The 25,581-nt window shown below is 40.4% G+C and overlaps 1 pseudogene; it reads left to right on the top strand.

Annotated features, from left to right (window-relative positions):
• The first annotated feature begins 11,008 nt into the window (after positions 1-11,008).
• On the top strand, positions 11,009-24,802 carry LOC132316470 (protein STAY-GREEN homolog, chloroplastic-like; annotated as a pseudogene).
• Positions 24,803-25,581: the final 779 nt, after the last annotated feature.

The following is a 25,581-nucleotide window of genomic DNA, read 5'->3' as shown; positions in this document are numbered from 1 at the left end:
CCTTTATGATTCAGTTTCCTGATTTAGACAGCTATTGTTGTCATTTGTTTAGTTTGGATTTTCTAGGGGTCCATGCAGTATGGATTCCCGAGTTGTATTTTAGAGGATCAGTTGTATCAGAAGAGTTTATTAATTAATGGAAATATATTCTGAGGTTTATTATTAGATTATCATTTTAGTTTCTTGTCAGTATTTTATTTATTCTTCTTTATTCTTTTGTACTCTGTGTTCGTTTATTGCCGATTTTGTTTTTTATATCCTCGGGTATTCGGGCGTGAGCCTGGCCAACCCGCATTCGGAAATCCGGGGGTATCATAGCTTCCTAGGCTACGTGTCGTTTTTTTACCGGTGTGCCGAGTTGTGACGCTTCGAATGCCGAGCCTCTGTCTTTTCGTTTGTCAGAGGCGCGACGCTTGGGGTGTCGACCCCTACTATTTAAGCCCACACTTATTTTTTTCTCATGAGATCGTGCAAATCAAATCTGACTTCTTAGAAATCTCACCCTCCCCCACTTTTACTCGAGGTAGGATAACATTGATGGCTTTACGCGACGATGTCCCAAACATCCCTCCCATTGCTGAATGACGAGTTGCTCCCTATTTTGGCCCGAACGATACCTTTTGGACGAATAACGATGAGCTTAGCGCGGTGGATGAGACCCCAGCGGGCACATTCCTATTTGAGGGGCGAGCCTTATGCACAGGCAGGAATAACTATCTCTCCTAGCTCGGTACTGCGATTCAGAGTCGAACGCGGTGACTTTCCCCATTCTAGTCTCGCTTTTACCGATCAGACCGGTCATGCCCAAGGCTGGGATCTATGGATGGATGCCATATTATCTGATGCCGAGTTTCTTGAGACTCTGAAGGCTTCAAGGATTGCAGACGCGGTCCAGAACACCCGCGAGCTAACCATCCCCGAGACGTGCATGATCTCGCCCTTCTCGTATCTCGGTGGAGTCGCGATACCCACACTTTTGTTACCTCATGGGGCGAGTTTACCCCCACAATAGAGGATGTAGTACAACTTATGTGTTTGAATGTGTTTGGCGAGCACAACCCTGGCTCTTGGGTGCTTTCTGAAGACGAGGTCAAACTCGTTGCCAAGCTTCGCAGCGGTGTCACCGCGGCCGGGAAAATCGCTTCATGCTATCAAGATGACGGTCTTCGCGAGGAGTTTCCAGAGATTGGAAAGAAATGCACTTTCGTGTCGCTCCTCCGTTACTATTTTTGAGACTTTCCTCCTCAGGACCTAGAAGGAGAGGCCTCCTTCAATGGTCCTAAATGCAAAGACTCAGCTCGCTTTGCCGCTTTTCTTCTATCTTGGTTATCGAGGTTCATTTTTCCAGGTCCTCCTGATGATGGACCGTGTCCGGATCTTATTCCTTTGGCTGTTAGGCTATCATGCGGCAACAGCTTTCCTTTAGTCGCGCTATTTCTCGGTACGCTCTATCATGAGCTCGACTTGGCGCATGCCCGGATGGAACGCTCCGTTGGGCGTATGAGCGTGGTTTCTCCTGTCAACACAATCTTCCTTCAAATGTTCTTATATGAGCATTTTCCCCGTTATGGCCCTCGCCCGACAGCACTTCCTCGGGACAAAGGTTTGAAGCGATCTTTTCAATGGCATAAACATTCCACAAAAAAGAAATTGGCGGAGTATATTGACAGGGAGAATTGCTTTCTAGCTCGTCCCTATACTCACGGACCGCGGGTGGAGTGTTGTGCCTCAAAGGATGGCATAGTTATCTCAGGCAAGTCTCTGAGACGTACCCCGGCCTTGACAATGATTGCTCTGTACACTACGGGTTACCTTCCTGCCCTCATTCCACTTAACTCGGGTGTGGGTAAAGTTTACAATCCCCATAGGGTGGCTCGACAGTTTGGATTGGATCAAGGGCTTGCTCGATACTATGGACATGGTGCGCGCTAAGACCATAGTACCTATGCCTTGGGATTTCTACGCTTCATTGATTCTGAGGAGACCGAGCTCTTGAAAGATCGCCAGATTCTTTATGTTCCCTCGACCTCGCGAGTGGGACGATGGGGAGTGCAAACGAGAGCATACTGGAAGGAAGTGATTAATTCTTTTAAGCAATTTGTGGTTAGCACTCCAGTTCCTGTCCCTGCTCGTTCTTTGTTGAAAAGTGACACCTCATTTCGTCCCTTCAAAAACACGTCGATAGCGACTCGCGGGAAGATTTGCAGTACCTCAGGTTTGCTTCCCTTGGTTTCATCTAGCGCCGCAGCGCCCGTGATAACTCTTCGAGCTACAAAGACTCGTCGAGATAAGTGCAAAGTCGATCGGGATGTTAGTACTTTTGTCCCCGCGGCCACTTCTTCCAAGAAACCTAAGGTTAGTGCAAGTTACTGTCTTCGCAATTTCCATCATTTCTTCATCTTAACCATTCCTTGTTTATTTCCAGAACACCTCAAAGGATCCCCCCCTCGTTCACAGTTCTATTGCTCTCGCGGATGCTTCTCTTCCATTTACTCGAGCGGGGGTGGCTTCGAGCACAAAATCCCACTCTGTGCTACTTAAGAAGACCTCTACTGTAGGTGCCACAGTTTATGTTTCAACAACTCATACTGGCTTGGCAGTTCCTTCCGATCCACTTCACACTCTTGCAAGCGTGCTTGAAGACCCCGATCGAGCAGCAAGAGAGATTCTGGCATCGAACCAAAATCCCCCTGTACCTTCCCGTCGCGGGATGGGGAAAGAGCTGATCCCCTTGGCCCGAGGCTTAGGCCGTCTCAAAGAGGAGACGGGAGAAGTCAATACCGAGGTGGACCCTGCCAAGGGGACCTTTAACTTTGAGAGAAGCCTATCTCACTCGCCTTCAAATGCAGGTAAAATTTTTTTTTTTTTTTTTAAAGACGCCTTTGACTTTATGATGTGACAGACGTCGAAGCGACCGCCTTTGATGCAGCCGAGGCAGCTAATGGTTCTGAGGGTCATCATTCTGGTTAACGAGGTGAGGACAGCGACACTAGCTCGCAGGTTGAGATCGTTCACGTACTACCGCGAGAGCCCATTGCCGAGCTGCGGGAGATGGTTGAGTCAGCCATCCAATCCCTTCCTCCCCCTGAAGAGGATAGCTTAAATAAGACGGGGAGCTCGACCTTCAACGACTCTTCCAAAGATGAGGCCTCGGGCTCACATGGTCCAGAGCAAAATGATCCAAGTGTTAATCAAGTCGAGGCCATGGCTTTGTCCGAACCAGGGCGGGACGCGCATACGGCCAGTGAAAGACACCGTTCCCTCGAAGGTGACGAAGAGAGGGAAGACATCGAACAAAGTCCTAACAGGCTAGATCAAGGAGATCGCGTTACTTCATGCATTTCATGGGGTGGTACCGCTGTCTCGAGGGAAGAGGTAGAGATCCTAGAAGAGATGAAGGCCAAGTACCTGCAAACTTTTGGAAATCTCGAGGGGATGCTGCCTTTATTCCTGGAGTTTGTATACAAAACCACGTGCGAGCTCAAGGTAAGTCTCCGAGGGGCCAGGGATCGTTCCTTAGGCAGAAAGGAGCTCGACTCCCTAGATCGCCTTCTTGTAAATCTGAAAAGAGCACAAATTGATGTGACTTGGGCCGAGGAAATCTTCGCGCGAATCAAGGCCTTTGGGGAGCGCAAGAAAATGGTGGAGGAAATTAAGGATCTTCGTGATCAAGTCCTTGAAGAAGAAGGTATCCTTGAAAATGAGAGGATACGTTTGGTCGAACTGCAACAACAAGTGAACCTGAGGGAACAACATATCACCTCTCTGAAGAACGAGATCGAGCGCAAGTCGGCACAACTCAGCCCTGCCCTTTTAGCCCTAGGCGATCTACCTTAATGATGTATTGCTGAGAACAGTTTATGTATAAAGAATGAATCAGTTATTTGTGAACGGTTTCTTTTTTTATTAATGGAACAGTTCTCTTTTTTTTTTTTTCTTAAAGTGTTATTCATTTTCGTGTTGTCCATTTTTGTGTATAGTAGTTATTACAGATGCCAAAAGAATATATATATGATATGGCGATTACGAAAGACCTCTTCCAGGGGTAAAAGGTTAGAGGCGCATACCAACACCCATTCAGAGTTTCATTACACATGCTTTTATGACCTTTACCAGAGATGAGGTCAATCCAGGAATTAGGTTCAAAGGGAATTACTCAGACATTAGACATTGATAGGGAAACACAGGGTCCCTCGGGCCTTTAATACAGTAGCTTGAAATTCAAAACTTAATACAGTCATAGGGCCTCGAGTAAGGCTTACAGGTTAAGAATAAATTTTTTTCAACCACTTGGCATTAAATGTACCCAATATCTTGTTGCTTCCCACTTTCCCGATGTCATAGTATCCGCCGGGGCTAGCAGCCTTGACTTCGAAGGGGCCTTCCCATTTTGGAGTGAATTTTGGGGCAGCCAGGTTTCGCATTACATGCATTACGGCCTTCAGAACCAAATCACCTTCTTGAAATGCTCGAGGTCGGATAGTGGCGTTGTAGGCCCGAGCCACCCTTCTCTGATACACCACTATCTTATCCTTTGCTTGCCTCCTCTGCTCCTGAAGTCCCTCGAGCTCGCCAATCTGTTGATCAAACTGCAGTTGGCTTTGCTCGGCTAGACTTCCAGATGGGATTGCTATCTCAATTGGGAGCACTGCTTCTGTCCCAAATACCAAGGAAAAGGGTGTAGTGCCTGTAGCGCCCCTTGTGGTGGTATGATAAGCCCAAAGGGCGAGCGGTAACTGCTCAGCCCACTTGTTGTGCTACTCCTTCAACGTTCTGCTCAAAATTCGAATCAATGTCTTATTAGTGGCTTCGGCTTGTCCGTTCCCCCTCGGATAATAAGGTGTTGATTTTCGATGGGCCACCTGATATCTTCGAAGAAGCGCACGGACTCTGCTATTGATAAAGGGGGTTCCATTATCCGATACAATAACCCGAGGTATGCCAAAACGGCATATAATATTCTCTTTGATAAAGTTTGCCACCACCTGACCAGTTGTTGTTGACAAAGCAGTCGCCTCGACCCATTTAGTGTAAACCTCTGTTGCCACCAGTATCCACTTCATCTTTTTGGACTTGGGCGAGATTGGACCTATCAGATCCATGGCCCAAGTGTGGAATGGCCAAGGAGCCTCCGTGGGATATAACTCCACAGTTGGTGCGTGGATAGCATGGTTGTGAACTTGGCATTCCCTGCATTTTCGGGCATAATCTTTACTATCAGTTTGCATTGTTAGCCAGTAATAACCCAACTGTATGATGCAATTGTATAATTTTTTCCATCCCTGGTGTTCGTCCTCGTGTGTTTGCTTCAAGACTTCACGGGCTTCGGTCAGACTGACACACCGCTTAGCATTACCATCAAAGCCTCGCCTCATTAACTCGCCATTACAGATAAAGAATCGCCCAGCATCATTCCTAAGCAGCGCGGCCTCCTAAGGATCCTACGGGAGCGATCGCTTTTCAAGATACTCCATATACTTCTGCCTCTAGTCCTCCTCAATATTGGCCACACATTGGGCTTCATCGAGTTGGTTTCGGCACTATGGACATGCTTTTTGAATAGCCGCTGCATCTTTTGCCATTGTCAACCAGTAGTATCCCTGCCTTTGTATTTTTCGATACAGGCTCAATGAGTTGTCGCCACACGTGTGCTTATGAACCTCGTTCAACACTCGGCTGGCCTCTTGTTTCCCGATGCATCTCGCCAAGGTTCCACCGGGTGCTCTAAAATACAACACTCCGAGGTACAGAGTATAATTTCTGAGTACTTGCAAGGGAATTTCTCCTGCATTGCCTTTCAATTGGGCTTCATACGGACTTCGCCAGTCCTCCTCACTTCTTCGTTCAACAAATTCTTCATTATGTAAGCAGGATTCCTCTTTTTTTTGGATTCGAATATCCACCGATTCTCCTGCAATTTCAGCTTTAGATCCCAAGGTTGCCAGCGCATCCGGGTGTCGATTGGTTGTCCGAGGTGCATAAGTTATACAGAGCTCGTCAAAATTACTGCTAAGTTTTTGAATGATTGTTTTGTACGCCGTTAACACCGGCTCCTTGATGGCATAGGATCCATCCAACTGCTTCACCACCAAATTTGAGTCACCTTGGACATGCAACCGCTTGATCTTAGCTTCCCGCGCTGCCAAGAAGCCCAATACTAGGGCTTCATATTCTGCCGTATTGTTGGAGCATCCGAAAGTGAGTTTAAATGATAGATTTTAGACTTTCCCTTGCTCGGGAGTTAGCACTACTCCCGCGCCGCCTCCTGTGGAGGTTGACGATTCGTCAAACGACAGGGTCCACATCATACTTTGATCCGCGCAACAGACCGACCCGAACTCGTCATGGGGCAAGTCATCGTGCACTGGCTTGAAGTTTCCAGAAGGGAATTGGGCTATCAAGTCAGCCATAGCCTGACTTAAGATGGCGCGGGGTGCGAAGCACTGGATATTAAACTCGGCCAACATTAAAAGCCAGTGCGCCACTCTTCCCGAGATAATGGGTCGCGAGAGTAGGTACCTCAAAGGGTCACATTTGATGATGAGGTGATTGGTATGAGCCAAAAAGTAATGGCGAAACTTTTTGGCCGCAAATGCTAGAGATAGACAATGGCGCTCTATCGGAGAATAGCGCGCTTCGGCTCCTTGAATGATTCGGCTTATGTAATACACAGGGCACTCCCTGCTATCCTTTTCCTGGGTGAGAAGTGCTCTTATAGAGGGTTCAGTAGACGTGATGTAAAGCCTGAGGGGAACCCCGATCTGGGGAGCTATCATGGTAGCGGTCGATGCTAACAACTTCTTGAGTTGGTCAAAAGCCTGTTGATGATCCTCATTCCACCTAAACTCGGAGCCTCCTTTGATCAAGGTGCCAAAAGTGTGCGTTATCTCGGCAAGCGTTGGTATGAAGCGTCGTAGGTACGAGACCCGCCCTACTAAACTCTTTAGCTGTTTGAGGGACCGCGGCGGGGGCATCTCCATGATGGCCTGAGCCTTACTTTCCTCAATATCCACACCTTGCCGATGAACCATAAACCCCAGGAATCGGCCGACTTCGACACCAAAGGCGCATTTCAACGGGTTCATTCTCAACTTGTACTTTCGACACCTTTCGAAAACGCTTCTCAAGTCAGCCAAATGATCAGCCTGAGCTCGCGATTTTACCACCAGATCATCCACATAATCTTCTAATTGCCTGTGCAACATGTCATGGAAAATAGCTGTCATGGCTCGCTGATAGGTGGCCCCGGCGTTCTTTAGGCCAAAGGGCATAACCGTGAAGTAGAAGTTCCCCACGGGGGTACGAAATACCGTTTTTTGCGCATCACACGGCGCCATTCTGATCTGATTGTACCCGCTATATCCATCCATGAAAGAGAACATTTCGTGCCCTGAGGTGGAGTCTACCAAGCTATCAATCATGGGCAGCGGGAAATCATCTTTAGGGCATGCCTTGTTCAAATCTCTAAAATCAACACAAATCCTGATTTTTCCATTCTTCTTCTTTACTGGGAAAACATTTGCCAGCTACGTAGGATGCTGAATCGGTTTGATAAAGCCGGCTCGCAAAAGCCGCTGTACCTCCTCTGTTATTTGTAACTAGAGCTCCGGTCGGAAACTCCTTTGCGCTTGCTTGACTGGGCATGCGTCTGGTCGCACATTAAGATGATGAGCCACTACCCGAGGGTCCAATCCTGACATTTCTTCGTACGTCCAGGCAAAGACATCTTCAAATTCCTTTAGTAGGGCTATTAATGCCAGCTTTTCATTTTGTTCCAACTGCTTGCTTACATAGACCACCCGGTGACAACCGTCAGTGGCTAGATTGAACTCCTCCAGCTCTCCCTGGGTGTGCCGGACAGACTCGGCTTCCATTTTGACCTCGTCCTCATGACAAGGAGACTCCGCGTGACATGTCTCCACATGGGGGCTTGGCTTCGCCTGAGATCGTACCCCCTAACACCGTCATAAGCGGTAGGCGATCCTCCCGTCGGCTAGACGTACTCTCTTGCAAACGGTCGGCCCCTTCTGACTGGTATTTGCTCCTGGCATCTTTTCATTTCCTTGTCAGTCGATGGCCTCCCACTTCGGCAGAGAGAAGGCCTTCAACGGTTGGGGTTCCTCCGCCTCCTCCAGTTCATTAAAGAATGCAGCCTCCACCATATGAGATTCCCTGTTGGTGAACGGTCGATCAGAGCAGCGGACCGTTACTTGCTTCCCGTTCCAGAACCCTTTCATACATTGGTAGTACGAAGATGGAACAATTCCAAACTTATGCATCCAACCGCGACCCATAAGTAAGTGATAAGAAGTGTCTAAATCAATGACATAGAACTTAACTGGGCCTTTGAATTTTCCAATAACGAACTCGGTTGTCACATATCCCTCAGTTTTTCGAATATCACTCCCAAACCCGGCAATTTCAGTCGACTTCCGGATAAGCTTCTCACTTGGTAATCCAGTGCGACGGAAGATTTCCAACAGCATGATATTGAGGGATGAACCATTGTCAAGAAACGCCCGCTTGGGTTCGACCCCATTAAGAGAGGCCGAAACATACAACGGCCTGTTGTGCAGTGTAGGAACACATTTGTCTTCTTCAGTAAAGACTATGGCCAAACCGGTCGATCTCTGAGGTACTGCGAGCGATGTGATCGACGCGACTTCCTTTACACCTTCCTTCGCTGCCAACCACAGGAACTTAACAATTTCTTTCTGAGCAAGAGGAGAGAAATCCATCTTTTGAAGGATATTTTTTTACTGGAGCAGTTTCCAGCAATCGAAATGCATCGAGATCGTCTGCCCTTACCAGCGCGACTTGGGCGACACTGTCCCTATGCTGATGGTAGTCATTACTGGGGGAGGAAACATCCTCCTCAACTCGTTCTCCATCATTTGCTACGCCGGAGACTATCATTGCAGCCCCTCGATCATGTGCAGGAAACGGTTCCTCCCTCATGTCCCTGGGAGGTAGAATGAGTTCACCGTAAGCAATCTGTCTATGGAAAGTATTTCGCAAGGCCCAACAATCGTAGGTAGGGTGGTGAGTATGCCGATGATACATGCAGTATTTGGGATGAGTCATTTCTTCCGCAGTAAGCTCACGAAGAACCTCAGGCAGTCTGATATCTTCATGTTGGATCCACTTCTTAAGAATGGTTTCCACCTCTTCTGGGGTGCATGGGAATGGAGGAGGTGCCTCGTCCAGATTCTTTGTAAGAGGGGCGCGGGCTGGCCTCGCATTCCTTTTGTTGTTTGGCTTATCTGCAGCCGAAACCTGGGGTCTACGTCTGCCTCGGTACTCTTCTTGCGTAGCGCCCTGCGCACATATAGCGAGGTTACTTGCCAAATTTCGAGATGCCTGTATTAAATCAGCAAATGTGGGTAACTTTAAGTTAATGAGATGGATTCGGTAGGATCCCTGCATGCCCTGTATGCATATCTTAGCCAGTGCTTCTTCTTCGTGGGTTTCGTAACATTCCATGGCTCGATCATGAAATCTATGGACATACGTAAGCAAGTCCTCACCAGGTCCCTGAATCTCCTTGGTCAAGGAGAGAGTAGTCACCCTTTCCTCCGCCTGAAAGAACTTCGATTGGAAAATCGTGGCTAATTGGTTCTAGGTAGTGAGCGACCCAGACTCTAAATTCGCATACCATTTGTAGGCCCTATCTGTGAGAGTTTTTAAGAACTCTCTAAGTCGCAGTGTGTGATCATTTCCAAAGGCCCCAAAGCTTTAATAAACCGGACCACATGCTCCCGCGGATTCCCTTTCTTTCCATCAAATTTGCTAAACTTAGGGGTCAGATACCCCGGGGGATAAGTGAGGAGTGCAATGGATTGCGCATAGGGTGGTTCGGGAGCCCCTTCCTGCATCAGCATGTTTTTTTTCATTTCGTAACAGTACTTGCAGATTCGCCATAGTTACATACGGCGACCGTCGCGCGAGATCTTGTTGACATCCGAGCTCCTCTGATCCCCCATTCCCGCGCCATGCCTCTCTTCGACTGGTACTTGGCATACTCAACCTTGCAATTGCCGTGAGGGGAGTGCTGAAAAGAGTTCGACGGGCCCGAGGCGACGCGTCTCGTAACCGTCAACATCGGCCAGCAGCTCGTCTTACTTCAGCTGATGATGAGAGCGAATGTCGTGTCAAGTTTTCTAGGGTCACGTGTCCCCCAGCAAACTCGTCGGAAGGGACGCTTCCTGGGCCTAAATCTCGTCGACGTACCCCTCTATCGACAATCTCCCGCAGCAACGTCACCACTTCTTTTTGCGTGCCCTCTAACTGCTCCATTCTATAAGATAAAGCATTGTGAGCTTCGACCAGGGCATCAGGATAGATAATCCTGGTCCCAGGAAAATACGACCCAGGCATACTCACAGATCCGTTATAGCCCTCATCTAAAGCAGGGCTAGTTTGAGAAGGTGGACTGATCTCCCATATGCTTGACATATGCGAAGCGCTCCTCCCCAGCAGAGTCGCCAAAATGTTGATGGTAGTTCGTAAGTAGGATGAGGAGATCGTTCCACGTAAGCTAAGAGATCTGAGTTCAGTATCCAAGTGGAGATCCAAGCAGCACAAGGGATTCTTTAAGTATAAAGATTAAGAAAGGGAAGGCTGACCTCGGTACCATGCAACCTCGAGCTTGTCAGAGGATAAGTGTTAATGTGGTGGTTGTGTGTGTTTAAGGCTGATTAACACCCCTATTTATAGTGTTTTCCTCCTTGGTCAATATCTTTTGGTACTTTAGCTGAGCCCGCTCTTATCCACAGGTTTAATGGTCTCTTCCTCTGACGGATGAGACATCAATGGATGGGCAGCGGCGCTTTACCCCCCGGTCAAAGGAGGTAACGGCGCTCTCTAATAAATGCGGGTCTTATCAAATGTCTTTTGCAATTAATGCATTGCTTATCCTTTATCGCTCGAGCTTAGATACCGGGTATCCTTTTCCCCTTGTGCTGGCCTCGGACTGAGGCGACCCCTTAGATCTCAGCCACCTATCCACATGTCCTCAGATTCTCGTGCTTCAGTGGGGATAAGCCCCTTTCGAGGTCCTGCCTTCATGACCTCGCAGGTTCCTATCCCGGTTCTATCTCGAGGTCTTCTTTGCCAAGAAGGGAAGCGTGTACACAGGTTAACCGAGGTTGCTCTTTCAAAGAGTACCCTCGAGCGAGCCAGGGGGGGGAGGAGTCCATCCGACTGGAGCGGGGCGCGTCCACAGTAGAGGAAGAGTAGCGACCCCTCCCTCGACCAGTGAGTTCCGTCATTGGATAGGTAGCTCGAGAATACCTAATCCACCGCGAGCACGCCAGGTCAGCACTGGCCAGTTGTGCCTATGTTGCAGAGGTGGCGCCACTTAGTCAGCTATCGTGGCGCGGTCATCAACATAAGTCAAATCTAAACCCACTTATTTTGTTTCGTGTCGGATATGTGTCAAGTATTACCGCTGTTACCAGGCCCATCCCCACCAAACTATTGATCAGTTAGACCACTCATTGTAACGGGCCTCGCTGGCATCCACTTGGACTCTGCTAATTTTTTTCAAATCAGGGATTGGTGGGCCGAAATAATGGGCCCTGATCATTAACTTAGGAATTCTCTACTCTAATTTTCTACCTACAGAAATGATCAAAAAAATTATTCACACCAAGTATAATAATCATTAGATATTACTATTATTATTATTATTTATAGTTACATTTTTTACACTTAAATTATATATAGTCTATTATTTGGTAGGTAGTCTTTATGGCAGGTAAAAAAACTCTTACAAATTTGAAAAATATAATGACTAACTTAGAAATGTCAATTAAGAGTTTTTTAATTAAGAGTTCATCGTTACACCAAATTAGTATTTGGATTTTTGACCAGTTGAATACTAATCTTTTCGACATTGTAAAAAATATATATACATTTATCAAACGCGCTTTTTTCACTGCTATGCTGACATTACCCAACCAAACTGGGCCTTGTATCTTCTCTCATCATGAATGGAGGAGTCCTCCAAGTCAGAAAAGTTATTTAAAATTGTACTTCTATTTAAAAGATATATGGTTGAGAGTCAGACCAATTGGTCTATATATTGACTTTTATAAAGTCTTTCCAAATAAGGCTTCAATAGGTTACAGGTACATGACTAATTCCCAACAAAATTATTGCTCGAAGAAATTATCTTCAATGTTACACACACACACACACACACACAACAGAGAGTTTCTTCTTTTTCTTTTTTCTTTTTGGCAGAAAAGTTAAAATGATATGTGACCGACACTTTATATACATGTCTATAAATAAAAATTAATTTTATTATTTAGAATATTTTTTGGACACTTCGTTCATACTTCTCGAACATTTTTAGCACAAGTCTACTTAATAATCTTAAAAATAATATGAACACTATCCTGACAAAGTAGTAAATAATGGTATACCTGATATAAAAATTATTACTATAATTTTATTTTCTAATTTATTTCAGTGTAACTATTAGTATAGAAATTATAAATAAATTAAAGTTTTATAATAATATTACTGAATAGATGTATAATAATAAAAATTTATATTATTCCGTATTATGTAGCTGTGTCCACGCCCTACTCATGTCTTACTTTTTTCTAAATCTTTTTTTTTTACTTGTATTGTGTTTATGTTCGTGTCCCGTGTCGATGCTACATAGCATCAAATAGTTGCTTGCTTTTTTTACTACATATATATACACACACACATATATGGACTAAATCCAAATGATCTAATAACAAAAAAATAAAGAAAAAGAAAAAGAAAAAGAAAAGGTGACACAATCATTATTTTCAATAAAATCAAACAACACTCCATTGATTAAATAGAAAATCAAATGGCACGCCCATCAATTGTTCAAAATTCAAATGATTGGTTTGATTTACACTAGACATCAGCACGATAGCGTATTAGTGTTGTCACATTTGGTGAGATAATTTACACTGGAGAGAAATTTTATTTCTCCTAACAACACTTTATTTTCTCTTATAAATATAATAAATTACTATGCATATAGAAAAAAATTACATTTTATTAGCATCATCATCCTTGCCTGTCTGCAATGAAAATACATTATTAAATAGAAATTCAAAAAAATGACTCATTTTATCTATAAATGAAATTATTAATAAGTATAATTAGGGGTGGCAAAATGGGTCAGGAATCATCAACCTGCCCATATTCGTCCGCCTTTTAATGATTATGGGTGAACCATATTTAATTTGAAAGTCAAGATGGGTTGGGTAATTTTTAATCACTTAATGTGAGAGTCAAGATGGGATTGAATATGGTTAATTATATTCAACCCATATTTCACCCATTACATAATAAACACACAACATACATTTATTTTATATTACACTCAACTCATTTCTCTCTCTAAATTTGTCTCTCACAATCCTCTCTCTCTCTCTCTCTCTAAATTTGTCTCTTATCAATCACCCTTTCTAAGTTTTCTCTCTAGAAACTTCTTCTAAAAAAAAATAATTAATCAAAAAATAAATTTAAAAAATTAAAAAATAAAAAATTTTAAAGCCTTCCGAAAAAAATAATTTAAAAATAAAAAATAATTAATTTTTTTTTTTTTAAATTACTACTATAGTGTTGGGTGGCCCTATTCCCACCTTCCTCCTACTCCTCTGCCATTAGTTCTTTGCTTGCTTTGCTGCTTTGCATTTATCTCCTCCCTCGTATGATTTCAACTATATATATATATATATATATAGAGAGAGAGAGAGAGAGAGAGAGAGGTAATTGTTGGTTGGTTTATTTTTTGTTTTGCAGTAATTTGTTTTAATTGAAACTGAACACTCAACCTACTGTTTCTACTCTTCCAGAACAAAGACAAGGGACGGTGAAATTGTTACGGGGGCATATGGTCCTATGGAGTGAACCTAATTCATGTGCCCGTCAAGGGCGCCTTATAAGGTGGGTGGCTTAGCCGGCGTTAGTGTAGATAGAGAGAGAGATCTGGAATTTAGAGAGAGAGAGAAAGCTGTGTGATGTGTGTGTGAATCATGCAATAGACATTGTGAATAGGAGTCTGAATTCGTTGCTTCTCTGTTTTTCCTTATTGGATCTGCTTTTGATGGATAGGACAATGCCCTCTCATTGTCCGACATTTCAAGAGTTTAGATAGGAGAAAATTAAGTTTTTAATAACAATTTTTATAACTAATTAAATTTTCATTAGTTATTTTTTTTAAAAAAACATAAGATAATTTAGATTTTTTGAATTTTTTTTACAATAATAATATCTTCTTCTTTTTTCTTATAAGTTACGTTCATTTCAATCCATAGAATAATAATTTTTTGTATCTTTTTTAAAATTTTTAATGCTAATCAAATGCATGTTCAAACATTTATTTACTTTCATTTTATATCTTTTATTATTAATTTTTATCTAAACAAATAATAAACTAATAACAAAAACTCTCTTGCACACCAATAAGGCAAAGTTTCCGTCATCTATCTACGAGCAAGTGAATGGTCTCAGAATGAGATACTGTACTATGGGACATGGAACACAGGTTCTTTGCATTAATTGTAAACTAATAACCCAAACATATTAAATCGAAGATTCATGTAGCACTTTAATGTAATGTGTTGTACTTGTATCTCTCAATATAAATGCATATTACCTCCATAGTTAAGTTTTATTTTATTTTTGAAATAATTAAGTTGCGTTTTCTTAAGACACACATGATGAATAATCAAACATATAATATTTGTTAAATCATGTTAACATTTAATAAAAAAAAATAAAAAATAAATAAAATAATTAATGGATCCACGGGTTATAACGGGTTGACCTTGCCCATTTTCAACCCGTTCTGAACTAGTTGAATATGAGTCTTGACCCATATTGACCCGCCCATTTTAACCCAACCCAAATCCGGCCATTTGCCACCCCTACTCAGGGCTTTAATTTGATACAAATATATATATATATATATATATGAGAACCGTGGAACCGAACCGGTATTCCATACCAACGGTTCCGGTTCCGATTCTATTTTTCAGGAACCGTTGTGAACGATTCCGATTATTATCCGAGCCGAACCTTGTGCACCCCTAACATTGACAGCTTCTCTCATGCTTCCTTCAAATCTGAAGCCGCCTTCACTGCCTCAACAACAAACCTCTCTAACAACAAACCTCTCTTCTCATTTTCAGAACACCACCCAAGAAGAACCAATCTATTGCATGTCCCAGTAAATATCTTGATCCCACCATTTTTTTTGAACAAAAAATTTAAAGATTCATAATACACACACACACACACACACACATGCAAGAACAGTATGAATTTATGTTGTTTGATAATTGCAACAGGTTGCCAGGTTATTTGGGCCAGCAATCTTTGAAGCTTCAAAAGAAGCATCCATGGAAGCTTCCAAGAACTTGTACACTTACACACAGTGATATAACTTGTACACTTACTCTGTCCATCTCTCAAACCGTAAACAACTCCCAGGTATAATCATGATTTCGATGACGTTCTTTTCATTCATGAATTTGAACAGTATCCATATACACATAATGAAAGAGGGGCAAAATGGGAAGGGAAAATGGCAAAATCGAATTTTTTCATTTACTTTTTACCAAAACGTGATGGGGGTATTTGCACACTTTCTTTCTTTTTTTTTTTTTTTTTTTTTTTTTTGAAAAATAAGGACGGACATTACTCACTTGAGGGACTCATTGACTCATTGCGTACAAAACCTATAAGGAAGGAGTTTGTGTGCACTTACCCAAAAAAATGCACTTATAAAGTTGGGGCTTAAATTTGTTGAGCTGCAACTTTGACCCAAAAAATGAAAATCGAGGTAGGACAGTTTTCTTATAATTAATAAGAAGCAATTTTTACTTTTTTAAGTTTCTTATTTATTTTATTTTAATAATTTTTATAACAAGTTTAGTTTTAGTTAGTTTGCTTAAAGAATTATTTTTCTTTTGCTATTAAGATATTAGTTTCATTCTTTTATTTATTCAATTATATATCAATACAATATTAGATTTTCTTTCAATTTATCTTTTACTTTGTGAATTCAAAATTGTTACTTTGTAAATTAAAAGTGTTTTATCATATGAATTTATCTTTTACTTTGTAAATTCAAAGTTGTTATTTTGTGGATTCATAGTAGCTTATCTTTACTCGTGAACAAACTTTAGTTTCCGATACAAGAGAATACTGAAAGCCGCATATTAGAGAGCGATCGAGAGTGAGAGTTTGAGGACTGAAACATATAATCTCTTATTTTTTACGTGATTTTCACTGTTGATGTAAGATTTCCGCTTTGTCGGATCTTTACCGCGGACATAAATTGTACTCTGAATCATGTAAATTTTTGTGTGGTTTGTGTTTATTTTTCGGTTGTGTTTTTTTACATAAAGAAATTGTTGCTGCTATTTTTACTTGCAGTTACAAGGGTGGTACAATAGGTTACAGAGAGATGAGGTAATTGCAAAGTGGAAGAAAGTCAAAGGTAAAATGTCCCTGCATGTTCATTGTTACATAAGTGGTGCTCATTTCCTATTAGATTTGTGTGCTGGTCTCAGAACTCAGATACTTCATCTTCTGCAAAGAACTCCTACTGGTAATTATTCCGTATCAATCCCTTAAATTTCTAATCCTTTTTTAAATATCATATATATATATATAGATATATATATCAAATGAATGAAAGATCATATGATGAATAGGTTTTGAAGGCTTTTGTCCAAGGAGATAAGAATTTGTTCAACAACTACCCAGAATTACAACAGGCTTTGGTTTGGGTTTATCTCAGAATTTGATAAGGTGGAGTGTTGGGGCCCACTCAAAGATTCTGGAACAGGCCCAACTTATGTGGCCCACCAAAACAGGAGAGAGATGTAACCCCTTCAAGCCCACTTGGATGTGCCACATGCTGCTTTCCACCAACGAGTTTGAACGCGGCAAAAGAAAGAGAGATTGAGTATTAGTCAATATTGTAAGTATATTCATATAATATTTTATTTATAAACATGACTAAGACGATTGCAGTAGAATGGTCCACGTCATCCTTATATTAATGTATTGACTTAAGATTGACTTAATATGTACTCCACTACGAGCTCCCGTCTAGAGTTTTCTCATATACCGGATGGTTCAAATCTTTTTGGGATAAGAAATTGTGAGTTACATGCTGTTGCCCAATAATTGACTCTAGAGGGGGGTGAATAGAGTCAATACCAAATAATGAATAATTTTCGCAATATATAGAAATATAATTTCTATTCAACAATTTAAGTAATTATACAATAATCAAGATATGAGATCAAGATATGGAATAAGCAATTAAAGCATAATTATAAGAGAGATAAGGGAAGAGAAATTGCAAATTACAACACGGCGATTTTTGCGAGGTTCGGAAACTCCTACTCCTCGGCTCAAGATCCCTCTTGAGACTTCCCAATCCAATATAGCTTCTCCTTGCGGGTGGAGAGCAAACCTTTACATGAAGTAAGACCTTGTTTCTTTTTCTTGCTAGGAGAACACCCTTCTCCTAGGCTTCTTTTGGGTCACACCAACCCTTACAAGTTTGTAGAAAAGTTGTAATTGAAATACAAGATTGAATCTTTCTCAAGATAGATATACAAGTGCAAGCTCACAAGAAATATCTCTCAAAGATTGATGTAGAAACTTTAGCTCTCAACTAGAGTATATATGAATATAAGTGAAGCTCAAACTCTATAAATGATATGAATGAGAGAAGATGATATAAGTGAACAATGTAAGCTTTTATAATCTCTCAAGTGAATAATAGAGCAAACACTCTATGAAGATTAAAGTAAGAGCAAAAGCCCTTTTAATCTTTGCTAGAATCTCTCAAGATAGAATAAGAGTGAATGAGAGAGATGAGAGAACAAAAGCTCTCTTGAAATGTAATATTATGTCTCTCAAAATGGTGGTCTATCTGCTTCAGCAAAATGAGCCTTCCTTATATAGACAGCCGTAGCATAATATATCTGTTAGAAGTAGTTGGAAGACTTAAATGCAGAAAAGTGCCGTTGTAGATTCAAATAACTTAGAAGAGCCGGCTCTACAAAGCCGGCTCTACAAAAAATTGGAGGAGGCTCCAATAAATGGGAGGCGGCTCCAATAACTGGGAGGCGGCTCCAATTCACAAAATGCATTCTACGACACACAATTTGGCTACTGGAGTGCAAAGAGGCGGCTCCTATAATTGGGAGGCGGCTCCAATAAAAATGGGAGGCGGCTCCAATTGATAAAATGTGCTTGCTTTAGTTTTCATGGAGGCAACACCTTGGTTTGGATTTTGACAGAAAATAGCATGACTTCAAATGGACATAACTCAGTCCATGAAACTTCAAATGAGGTGAAATTTAAGTCTAAATTTATTGCCTTGAAGTCAGCCTTCTAAATCCACTGGCCTTGCTCAAAAATTATAACCACAGAAATGGTTATGGTCGTTTTAGTGCAACCTGGTCAGAATTTTCGCAGACCAGAGATATGCATTTTGTAATGCTCATATCTCATTCAATTCAAATCATTTTTAGGTGAAATTTGAGTCTAAACTCAAGAGATCGAAGTCAGCTTTCTAATGCACCTAGCCTTACTTAAAAATTCCAACTACAAAAATAGTTATAGCAGTTTTAGCATAGGCTGGTCTGGAAATTTTCTGGGCTGAAAATTACTTCTTTTGAGATAACCATCTTTCTAGCACCTAGGACTTTGATGAATGGTTCAATTTAGTTCAAGACATATTTCTAAGAGTCTAGGGACATATAAGGATGATAAATATCAAGTTCATTGTGTCCTAGAGTCATTTACAAAATTATGGCAACAAAGGCTTTAAAGATGAAATATTAAGTTCAATGCCTTTTCCTTTTCTTTCTAGACACCAAAGTAAATCTTATGATTAATGTGCATGGTCCTAGCATTTCTAGCTCAAGTTGCGAGTTCTTTCAAAGCTTATGCAAGCTTGAACTAACCCTTTCTTAGCAAAGACTTCATATGACAATATCTATGAATGAAGTGCAAAGTCTATTACTAAGGATATAAGAATATGTGAATGATGATAATATGCATGATCCTATAGAGATGAGCTTCAAATGGATTCATAAATACTTTGACATTGAATCCAAAACACTCACCATCCTATCTACCCCTTTTATTCAACTTATTAGTGAGTCTTATTACTACATGGTAGTATTTAATAAGTTGATGATATCATTGCATCACTACAACCAGGCACGAACCTATTTGGTGGCTCAGTGCGGGCTTCTGCCCTCATTGAAATTTTTTACTTTTGTATAATATAGTCTTATATTTTTATTTTTTTTATATTATATACTCATAAAATTTTAAAATTACCCCCACAGAAATAACATAGAAATCCCACTATATAAATTTTCCCCCCTCACATAATTTTCTGAGTCCATCATTGACTACAACCGGAGTAATTAAGTTTTTCTCAGAGGGAGTTTTTTCTTTGCGTATGAGTTTTACTCTTGAACAAGAGCAAAAAATGAAGGGTGAAGTGCAAAAAACCCCCTTGAACTATGTTTGAATTTGCAAATAACCTCTTTGAACTATATTTTGTACATAAAACCCCCTAAACTATCTCATTTTGTTACAATATACCCCAAGGACTATACTATATTTCATTAAATGACCATAATGTTCCTTCTTATTAAATTATATTTAATATATTTTTCTTATAAAAAAAAAATTATGAAAAAATTCATAGATGAGATATTTTTCATTAAATTTACCTTTAATTTTTTAATTAATTATTTAAATAAAAAACTTAGTAGAATTTTTTTAAAAAAATTAATTAATTTTTTAATTTTTAATGAATATATTACATGAAAAGAAGCTATTTTTTTCGAAAGTATTTTATTAATTTTTCATCAATATATTGTATGAAAAATGATATTTTTTTACGATAAAAAAGTTTAAATTGGTTATAATTCATTTTATTATAAACAATAAAGTTTTAATAATAAGTTAATCAATTTAGAAAATGGTAGTTACAAATCTATTTATCTATTTTTTTTTTAATTTTTATGATAAATTGATACTAAAAATAAAATTAAGGTAAATAGTATAATTAATATTTAAATAAGAGAAAAGATAATAAAAATAATTTAATGAGAAATGAAAATTTTAATAAGAAAGAATAAAATAGATTTTGGTGATGAATTTGTCCTTAATTGCAACAAATTAATAGTTTAGGGGGGGCGATTTTTAGTTCAAGGAGGTTATTTGCAAAAGGACAATAGTTTATGGGGTTTTTTTTACACTTAACCCAAAAATGAATATAGTGACATAAAAGTACTGTACAATGGTAGCCCAGTAAGCCCAAAACATCGGAGGAAAGTTCGCAAGAACGACCCAACACGAAAAAATAATTGAGGCCCAATTAAAAGGAAATACAAGTTCATATGTGGTGAGCCCATTAAGCCCAAAACATGGCAATTAGCCATTATTTTACAAATTGGCAAACAAAGTAATTAGGTTAATATTATTATTTTTTAACCAGAACAATTAAGAGATTAGAGATATGGTTTTATGAATTGGAATTATTAGTTACTTCTATTTCCTAGAAATTACTTATGTTTTTAGGTAACTCGGTGGTACTTCCTCAAGATGCAGGGTGAGTTTGTAAATTTCTTTTTGAAATAAAAAATAATAATAATAAACAATCAACATATTTGGTTTTGCCCACAACACCTACAATATATATATATATATATATATATATTCACCATTCTCCTTTTTTTTTTTTCTTTTTTTTTTTTTTTTTTTTTTTTTCTTTTTCCGGGTAAAATGGTTGAATGCTTCTATTTCAATTATAAAGAAGAATCACTGAATAACATTGATTGAGTAGATCACCATTGAAAATTGAAGAAATGTTATGTGATTCATGTTGATTGCTGAATGAGCAATTCTCTTTAGTATGTGTTTCATGTCAAAGGGAACCAAATTAATCATTAAAGAACATCGAATATGACCAGTATTGAACGTTGGAAGTAAACTTAGTACGCGTACCAAGTCAAAGAGAACCAAATTCAATTAAAGTTGTGACGTCCAAAGACCATAAAGAACAGAGCAGAGAAGTTGAACATATATGGCTGCCAAGCCTGCCATACAAAATAGAAATTAGGTATATATTTGTTATGCATGCTTGTCTTATTTTTTCCGTAATTAGGTAAATATTTACACACTAATAATTATTTTATTTTATTTTTATTATTATTTTATTTTATATGTAACCTTACAATATCAAGTGATTGGTTTACACACACTCGATATTACTAGCATTTTTTTTTTTTTTTTTTTTCACTTCAATTTTAATAGCACTTGTCAATTACACATCCATTTTTTCCCACAAAATGAAACCACCACCCATTTGTCAATTAGAACGTCAAACGACTTCATCAATCAATTGAAAATTCAAATGATTCGTAATGACATTAAACTTTGAACCGACGGGATTTTGTTCTTAGATTTTACTTCAAAATGTCTATCATTTTAAGATGAAATTAATTTATTTAAGCACTTTACTTTTATTTTTTTCCAGGCGGTGTTGGATTTTGCAATCTATAACGCGCCTATTATCTCACACCCGCTCACATTAACACTCACTCAAATAAGTCGCCACAATCACCCATTCCAAGGGGTCTGACCACACTTCTGGCTAGGCTTGGAGTCTGATATCATTTGTTAATGACCTGCCCAAAAATCGTGTAGATCAATATTGTCCGTTTTGCCCATGCCCCTCTTGGTGCCCTCGATTTTGTTCAAAACGTGTTTACCTAGTTAAGGAATATCCGCACATATAAAAAGCCTCGACAACTTTTCTTCCCATAGGTGATATGGGACTTCACAACACTCCTTCTTGGGACCCAGCATCCTTACTGACCTGACTCGCATGGGCTTGTGCATGCTCCCTATTTTCGACTAAGGATTGGCTCTGATATTGTCACACTAAGGAAGATATTACATTGTGCGAGTTACAGATTGCATAGTCCCACATCGCATGAGAAAAATGAATGTAAAGTGCTTATATGTACTGACTCCATGTCCAAATAATACAAAACCTTTTATGCTGCGTTTAGTGTGCAGGAATGGAATGGAATGGAATGTAAGTGGGAATGGAATGTAATGATCATTTTCATATTCTATTGTTTGGTTGTAAATATAAAATGTGTAGGAATGAAATGATATTATTATAACAATTTTAGTGTTTTGTTGAATTAATTTAAAATTTAGAATGAAATAAATTTTAAATTGAATTCTCCAAAATACCCCTTTTAGTAATAAATAAATTAAATTAACAAAATAACATTCTCTAATAATTTTTTAAAAATAAATGGTGGTAGTGGCGGTTGTTGATGGTGGTGGAGGTGGAAAGCAGTAGTTGTTAGTAAAATATATACTCCATGTGACATTTAAGATATAACAAACCTTATACTAATATATCATGAGATAATTAACAATATGTTAAAAAAACATTAATTAAATATGCAACTCTATATTTAATTAAATATGCAAAATAAAGCAATAAAATAATAATAATAAATAAAGAACCTAGACCGAGGCTAGTATTGGATACTATGTCCTTAAGACAGATTCGCCCCCCGCTATGGTGCTAACGGACTCAGTGGCGTCTATCTCCTAGGATACAACGGTCTACATCCACCAGTAGAAGCACTACAAACTCGTGGATACGGCGAACCTCCTCCGTGTAATACTCTCTCTGACTCAAAATGCATCTATATAATATAAATGCTGAATTGGGTGCAATCCGAACCAAATGGTTCGGACCAATCTTAATATGGCTCGATGAAATTGAATTAGGGTCTAAGTGGTTCGGACCACTTAACCTATGGTTTGAACCCACTTGGGTTGGGTTCAAGTCTAGAGAGGGAGATAGAAGAAATTGAAAAATGAATAACCTGTAAATGATCCAAAGGGAGGTATTTATAGAAACAGAAATGCCTTTTCGGATTGGGTGCATCTCTTCATCATTGGACACAACCATTGCAATAGGTTGCAATGGTTCACATGGTGTCTGTTCACTAATAGACACATCCATTCCAATAGGTTGTAATGGTTCACATGGTATCTGTTCACCACTAGACACATCCATTCCAATAGGTTGCAATGGTTCACATGGTATCTGTTCACCAATAGACACATCCATTCCAACAGGTTGCAATGGTTCACATGGTATCTGTTGGTTTGGAGTTGCAACCCTTTAGAAACAAATGCAACTATTTGAAAAACAAATACAACCCTTTAGAAATAGATGCAACCCTTTGGAAAAAAAAAAAAAAAAAAACTAACTTTTAATTTAAATTCAAAAACCAACCACCCATTTAAATAAGCTCAGCCCAAAATTAAAGGCCCAATCCAAGATTCTATTTAGTAAAAAGAATAATTGGACTTTACAATTAGAACCAAGCCCAAACCTAAGTTTGGCTTATTTAAATTTCAATTGGTTTCAACATTTTTGCCATGTGGGACAAACATTTTTTACATTTTGCATACCCATTTAGGTTTATCAAAACACCACACTTTGGAGCTAATTTCTCATTCACCCGGAAACAGATTTGAGAAAGTAAATATACCACGTTCATCTCCTTACGGAGAGAAATGCGCTCGTTTAGAGATCCGTAAAAAATTCTTAGCCGAATCTATTCCAAATCTCATCCAAAGTTTATACTTTTAATGCCTCTGTTTCCAACAGTAGTGGTGTTGGAAGGTGGCAGAAGGCGGAGGTGGTGGTGGAAGATGGTAGTGGTGTTAGTGGAAGGCGGTGGAGTAGTGTAGGTGGCTGTGGTGGAAGGAGATAGTAGTGTAGGTGGCGGTGGTGGAAGTCAATGGAGGTGACTGTGGTGGTGGTGGAAAGCAGTGGAGGTTGCGGTGGTGGCCGGTGATGGAAAGTGGTGGTGGTGGAAGGCGGTGGCTGTGGCGGTGATGGAAGGTGGTGAAAGGCGGTAGTGGTGGTGGGCGCGATAGCGGTGGTGGTGATGGAAGGCAATGGTGGTGGTGGTGGTAGTGGTAGTGGCGGTGGAGGTGGTGGTGGAAAGCGGTGGTGGTGACGACGATGGTGGCAGTATAAGGCGGTGGCGGTGGTGAAATGCGATGGTGGAAGGTGGTAATGGTAGTAAAAGGTGGTAGTGGTGGTGTGTAACTGGTGGACGCTTGCCCATTTACCCAAAAACTCGAACTGTTGGGTAGTGCTGCATACCCACTCATTTATACCCATGTCACTTCCCATCTGGATCCGATGTGGGACAAGTCTCCCCTTGTAACATTCTCCCCCACCCGAACTCGCAACGCCCTCGTTGCGGTCGGGCCACCCTGCCTACCCGGGGTGGCTCACCCGGACGCCTTCCGGGCCAGGCGTTTGGCGTGGCATCGGATCAAGGATTGGATTTGACTCTGATACCAACTGTAACGGGTGGGCGCTTGCCCATTTACCCAAAAGCTCGAACTGTTGGGTAGTGCTGCATACCCACCCATTTATACCTATGTCACTTCACATCTGGATCCGATGTGGAACAAGTCTCCCCTTGTAACCTGGTGGTAGAAGGAGGTAGTGGTGAAAGACGATGGTGATGGTAGTGGTGAAGGTGGTAGCGGTGGTGGTGGAAGGGGTGGCAGCGGTGGCGGCGGCGGCGGTGGTGGTTGGGGCAAAGGAAGTGGTGGCGGTAGTGAAAGGCGGACGGTGGTGAAAGGAGGTGGCGGCAGTGGTAGTAGTGGTCGAAGTAAAGGAAGGCGGTGACGATGGTGAAAAGCGGTGGCGGTGGTGGAAAGTTGTGTGCAATGGTGAAAGGTGGTGGTGGTGGTAAAAGGCGGAGGTGGTTGTGGTGAAAGGTAATGGTTGTTTTTGGACTCGGAACACGGGGGTTTTTCGGGAAGTTGATTTAAAAAAAAAAATTTACTTGGGAATGAAATGATCATCCTATAGATTAAGTTGTAGAATGGATTTTCATTCCAATAGAATAACCATTTCCATTTTAAATTACATACCAAATAAAGAAATAGTTAGAATGGGTATTCCATTCATGTACACTAACATTAGACTAAAACTCAAGAATAATATCGTGCGGAATCAGTTGCAAAATTAAAATAATTTTTCAGAAGTTTTTAAATAAACATTGTAATATGCTTGTAGTGATTACTCAAGTCACATAAAGCGAGAGCGGGAGTGAAAGCGAATTAGAGAGCGGGAGCGTAAGAGCGACATAATTAAATCATAAATATGGAGAATTTAAGCGAGAGTGTGCGCGGAACGTGACAACTAAAGCATATTCAGAGTATGAGAGCGACACCTGTTGAGAAAAATTGTGTGACTCATGTAATTACGTATTGCTGATGACCCTTTACACCCCGGTAAATGCATGCATGTAACATGAATGATGGTATAAGAAGACAAAATAGTGTTCAAAATATTAAGAGAAGTCCTTGTTGAATCAATCAAGCAAGTCCGCAGAAAGATAATGACTGTTTAAATAACCCAAGACTGGAATGGGTCTTTCAAAGTTAGTCCTCCAATCAAAT

This window comes from Cornus florida, unplaced genomic scaffold, assembly GCF_030987335.1.
Source record: "Cornus florida cultivar Cherokee Brave unplaced genomic scaffold, ASM3098733v1 CherokeeBrave_3.0.0_Hap2_Chr07, whole genome shotgun sequence".
Taxonomy (NCBI): domain Eukaryota; kingdom Viridiplantae; phylum Streptophyta; class Magnoliopsida; order Cornales; family Cornaceae; genus Cornus; species Cornus florida.
This window is presented reverse-complemented; position numbering and strand designations above follow the sequence as displayed.